Source organism: Salvelinus sp. IW2-2015, unplaced genomic scaffold (genome assembly GCF_002910315.2).
Source record: "Salvelinus sp. IW2-2015 unplaced genomic scaffold, ASM291031v2 Un_scaffold2812, whole genome shotgun sequence".
Lineage (NCBI taxonomy): Eukaryota > Metazoa > Chordata > Actinopteri > Salmoniformes > Salmonidae > Salvelinus > Salvelinus sp. IW2-2015.
The window spans coordinates 93-5916 of NW_019944112.1; the positions used below are offsets into that span (position 1 = coordinate 93).

Consider the following 5824-nt stretch of genomic DNA (forward strand, 5'->3'; position numbering starts at 1 on the left):
TATATATACAGGACCATTAATATACAGACCACTATATATTACAGACCATTATATATTATATATACAGACCATTATATATACAGACCCATTATATATACAGCACCATTTATATATAAAGTATACAGACCATTATAGTATACAGACCACTAGTATATACAGACCACTATATTACGACCCATTTATATACAGACCATTAAATATCACAGACCACTATATATTACAGACAACATTATATATACAGACATTACATAATCATTCTCCCACATCCATTAAAAAATACACTAAGGTGACACTTCAACACGATGTCTGCCTCATTGCTGAAGGAAAACCAAAAAGGTTGTGTCTGGAAATGACAACCCCTCTCCCATCTAGTCCACTCCCCTCCCTGTAGTCCACTCCTCCCTTCCTCCCATCCTCCCCATGTAGTCCACTACCTCCCCTATTCCCATGTAGTCCACTCCCTCCCCTATTCCCCATGTAGTCCACTCCCTCCCCTATTCCCCATGTAGTCCACCTCCCCTTTCCATTACCATCCTCCCATGTAGTCCACCCCTCCCTAATCCCCATGTAGTCCACTCCCTCCTATTCCCCATGTAGTCCACCTCCCCTTCCCCATGTAGTCCACCCCTCCCTATTCCCCATGAGTCCACTCCTCCCCTATTCCCATGTAGTCCACACCTCCCCTATTCCCCATGTAGTCCATCACCTCCCCTATTCCCCATGTAGTCCACTCCCTCCCTATTCCCCATGTAGTTCCACTCCCTCCCCTATTCCCCATGTAGTCCACTCCCTCCCCTTTCCCCATGTAGTCACACCTCCCCATCTGTAGTCCACCCTCCCCTATCCCCATGTAGTCCACCCTCCCCTATTCCCCAGGAGTCCATACCTCCCCTATTCCCCATGTAGTCCACATCCCCCTATCCCCATGTAGTACCCCTACCCGATTCCCCATGTAGTCCACAAATCCTCCCCTATTCCCCATGTAGTCCACCACCTCCCTATTTCCCCATGTAGTCCACCACCTTTCCCTTTCGCATGTAGGTCCACCCCTCCTATTCCCACATGTAGTCCCTTCGTTCAGCTCCCTCCCCTATCCCCATGTGCCTCCCTATTCTCAAGTCCACTCGTCCACCTTAGGTCCCACTCCTCCCCTATTCCCCATGTAGTCCATTCCTCCCCATCGCCCTCCACTTCCCCTATTCCATGTAGCACTCCCAACAGGTACTCTCCCTTCCATGTAGTCCACGCACCCTCCCCTATTCCCCAGTGAGTCCACTACCTCCCTATTCCCCATGTAGTCCACCACCCCGTCCCATATTCCCCCATTAGTACCACTCCTCCCATATTTCCAAATGTAGGTCCACCCCCTCCCATATTCCCCATGTAGGCATACCTCCCCCATGTAGTCCACCACCTCCCTATTCCCCATGTAGTCCACTTACCTCCCCTATTCCCCATGTAGTCCCCACCTCCCTATTCCCCATGTAGTCCTCCCTCCCCTATTCCCATGTAGTCCACTCCCTTCCCCATTCCCCATGTAGTCCACCACCTCCCCTATTCCCCATGTAGTCCACCTCCTCCCCTATTCCCCATGTAGTCACTCCCTCCCCTATTCCCCATGTAGTCCACCCTCCCTATTCCCCATGTAGTCCATTACCTCTAAAATGTTATATGCTTTAAATCCCGGATGTCGTAATCATTCCAGCTTTTCATCTAGTACAGTTCGCTGTAATGAGGAAGTGAATCGTCTTCGACAACAGCTGATAATCGGCTGGTCAACCTCTTACCCAAAGAGTTATTGGGTCTAACTCTCTTAACCCCACAGTGTTACCCAGTTGTTGGGGAAGTGTCCATTGCAGTAGTGGTGGATGAAGGAGCTTTTGCCCACTCCCGAGTTCCCCAAAAACACCACCTTGAATACCCTCTGAGGGTGGGTGCTGGTCAGTCTGGCCTGTAGAGGAAGGAGCAGATGGGGGTATACGACGTTATTCAGTTGGTCTGTCTAAATTCCCAGTCGTAACGTAAGTATGTCCCAGACCTTCCATCGTGGTTTTACAGAATGCAAATGTCCTGTGACTTATATTTGCATATATCCCTCTCTCTCCCTCTCTCTCACTGAAAGGTGATTCCACTTGATGAGTCCACAGTACCTGTATCGCTTCAGTCCGTCCATTATCGTCACAGCTGTGTTCTGTGAATGTCTGTCTTCTCTTGGACGAGTGAGATGGTATCCCACCTGAAGTCAGCTCCAGCTCTGATTGGCTGATCGAGCTCAGCTGCCTTAGTAAATCAACGGGACAGAACATTAGTTACTTCCTTAGGTCAATTATACTTATTTAGTTACTATAAACTTCTCTAACTTTAGTTACTATGACTGCTACTTCCATTTTAAAACTTTATTAAAATAGACAAAACGCTGCAGCCAAGCATAGCATACGGTTTAGTGTCTGAATCACRGATCGAACCAACCTTTCGATTGGCTTGTCTTGCAGTATGTAGTTCCCTATCACTGAGCCTTTCTTCCGCAGAGGCTTCCTGACATTAGGAGGCTACACATGATGGCAGAGAAACCAGAATGAAAAAAAAACAAAATGAATATAGGTGTTGTTAAGTATAGGACGTTTATTCAGCACCGAAATGGTGATTGACAACATTTATTTGGTCAATAAGACGTTAAATATCAACACATGRACATGTTTACAAAATAGATAACAGGTAAATACACAGATATTTCATTTTAATGGAGTTCTCAAGTAAATTTTTTAATTGCGTAAAAGCATTGTGTAAAGTGCATCAATTTACCGTCAACTCAGTTTAGTTAAACAATTGTCTCGTCATTATCACATGTTTCAAATGAAATCACACTGCTAGATTACAATGAGGTTAATAGGTCTTTTTTTTGCACATTGCTTTTGCAGGAAAATGTCCCTCCTCCCCTCCCCTCCCCCTGGTGTAGTTGTTTATTCTACAATATCGTACTTTGTACTGCACATGCTGGATTGCTAGAACTTCCTGTGTTTTTCAATACTTTGTTCCTTTTATTAAATTAAAAACAACAAAAACATTTCATCAAGAAAGATCAAAGTTCCTTGGAATCTACAGACCATTAAAGATACAGTATTATGGGATGTACATTTCTCACCTTCAAAATAACATTATTCAAAAAAACACTCAAACTCTATTTTTTTTATTTTTTTTCAAAATAGAACGCCGTTTACTTCAGACACAGCGATTCCCTTTGCGTTGAAACAGCAGACTTGAGGTACCAGTGTAATTGTTCTGTTCCGAAAAAAATATGTTTTTCCTTACAATGTAACGTGATCTGACCAGGGAAGATCTCCAGGCCTTGTTTTGCTCACAGCCTCTCTCAAAACATCCCCAAAAAACAGTGACTCGGAAAAATCATCACAGTTACAAATATTACCCAGTACTAGAGCTGCCTTCTATAAACCATAGGTATGGGAAGTAGGGGTAGTAGGAGTGTGTCCAGGGGCCTCTTTGCTTGAATCAAGGGAAAATCAAAGAAATCAGCCAGACCTCAGAAGAAAAAATTTAGACCTCCACAAGTCTGGTTCATCTTGGGAGCAATTTCCAAACGCCTGAAGGTACCACATTCATCTGTACAAACAATAGTACGCAAGTATAAACACCATGGGGCCTTGCAGCCGTCATACCGCTCAAGAAGGAGACGCGTTCTGTCTCCTAGAGATGAACGTACTTTGGTGCGAAAAGTGCAAAATCAATCCAGAAAAACAGCAAAGGACCTTGTGAAGAGCTGGGGAAACAGGTACAAAAGTATCTATATCCACAGTAAAACAAGTCCTTATTCAACATAACCTGAAAGGCCGCTCAGCAAGGAAGAAGCCTCTGCTCCAAAACCGCCATAAAATCCCAAGAGACTACGGTTCCGCAATGGCACAGGGGACGAAGATCGTACTTTTTGAAGAAATGTCTCTGGTCTGATGAAACAAACAATAGAACTGTTTGGCCATAAATGACCATCTTTATTTTGGAGAAAAAAGGGGATGCTTGCAAGCCGAAGAACACCATCCCAACGGGTGAAGCACGGGGGTAGCAGCAATTCATGTTGTGGGGTGCTTTTGCTGCAGGAGCGACTGGACACGTCACAAAATAGATGTCATTCATGAGAAAAGGAAAATTGTCAATATATTGAAGCAACATCTCAAGACATCAGTCAGGAAGTTACAGCTTGGTTGCAAATGGGTTCTTCCAAATGGACAATGACCCCAAGCATACTTCCAAAGTTGTGGCAACAAATGGCTTAAGGACAACAAAGTCAAGGATTGGAGGTGGACATCACAAGCCCTGACCTCAATCATATAGAACATTTGTGGGCAGAACTGAAAAAGCATGTGCGAGCAAGGGTGGCCTACAAACCTGACTCAGTTACACCAGCTCTATCAGGAGGAATGGTCCAAAATTCACCCAACTTATTGTGGGAACTTTGTGGAAGGCTACCCGAAACATGTGACCCAAGTTAAACAATTTAAAGGCAATTCTACCAAAACTAATTGAGTGTATGTAAACTTCTGGACCCGCTTGATGGAAAGAAATAAAAGCTTAAATAATCATTTTCTCTGCTATTATTTCTGACATTTCACATTCGTAAATAAAGTGATGATCCTAACTGACTTAAGACAGGGAATTTTTACTCTGATTAAATGTCCAGGAATTGTGAAAAACTGAGTTTAAATGTATTTGGCTAATGTAATGTATGTAAACTCTGACTTCAACTGTATATGTAACAACAATACATACAAAACAAACTCTTTAATCCCAACCTCAGCCCATCCCACCTATCACCATAGACCGCCCTTGTTTGGTTTCCATGTGCCAAATATTTTTCAGTTGTGCTGTGATATTTTAACAAATATTCAAATCTTTGTAATCGTATAGTATCCACAGATTGTGATCTAAGATGAAAACCTTTCCTACGACTATTATTATATTGTTTATTGACTGACTATGGCTTTCCAGATCGACCAAAACTGCTATTTGTAAGATTAATTTTAATATTATATGTGATTATTTAGTTAATATGATTATTAGAAAAGTGTTTATTTTCAGTATTTTATGGGTTTAGCTTCTGTAGCTAACTTAGCTGGCTAGCTACTTCGGTAGCTACTGGCCGGCTAGCTAGCTGAGACCGAGGTTCTGGGTTCTGGCCTTTCTAGGGAGTTTTTCCTAGCCACCGTGCTTCTACACCTGCATTGCTTTGCTGTTTGGGGTTTTAGGCTGGTTTCTGTACAGCACTTTGAGATATCAGCTGATGTAGAGGGCTTTATAAATACATTTGATGAGAGAACATTTTTCAGAAGCAAATCTCTTCTGACAGTGACATTTCTATTTTGTATTTATTATGGATCCCCATTAGTTCCTGTTGCCCAAGGCAGCAGCTACTCTTCCTGGGGTTTATTATGGATCCCATTAGTTCCTGCCAAGCAGCAGCTACTCTTCCTGGGGTTTATTATGGATCCCCATTAGTTCCTGTTGCCAAGGCAGCAGCTACTCTTCCTGGGGTTTATTATGGATCCCATTAGGTTCCTGCCAAGGCAGCAGCCTACTCTTCCTGGGGTTTATTATGGATCCCCATTAGTTCCTGCCAAGGCAGCAGCTACTCTTCCTAGGTCCAGCAAAATTGAGACTGTTTATACCATTTTTTCAAAACATTACAATACATTCACAGATTTAACAACAAACTGTGTGCCCTCAGGCCCCTACTCCACCACTACCACATATCTACATTACAACATTCTTGTGTGAGTGTACGTTTGTTATCGTGTGTGTGTGTTGTGTTGATGTG

General features: G+C 43.2%; 1 long non-coding RNA gene across 2 annotated transcripts in view; it reads right to left on the reverse strand.

The window, feature by feature from the left end:
- Positions 1-1842: 1842 nt before the first annotated feature.
- The window catches only part of LOC112074771 (uncharacterized), a 6904-nt gene continuing 2922 nt past the window's right edge, over positions 1843-5824 (reverse strand). The window contains exons 2-4 of one of the 2 annotated variants that reach the window (XR_002894832.2): positions 2470-3501; positions 2151-2280; positions 1843-1951 (exon numbers count right to left, since the gene is read on the reverse strand). This is a non-coding gene — a long non-coding RNA (uncharacterized lncRNA). Of the gene's footprint in view, positions 1952-2150; positions 2281-2465; positions 3502-5824 lie in introns of both variants that reach the window. The other variant, XR_011477119.1, reaches the window with a different exon arrangement.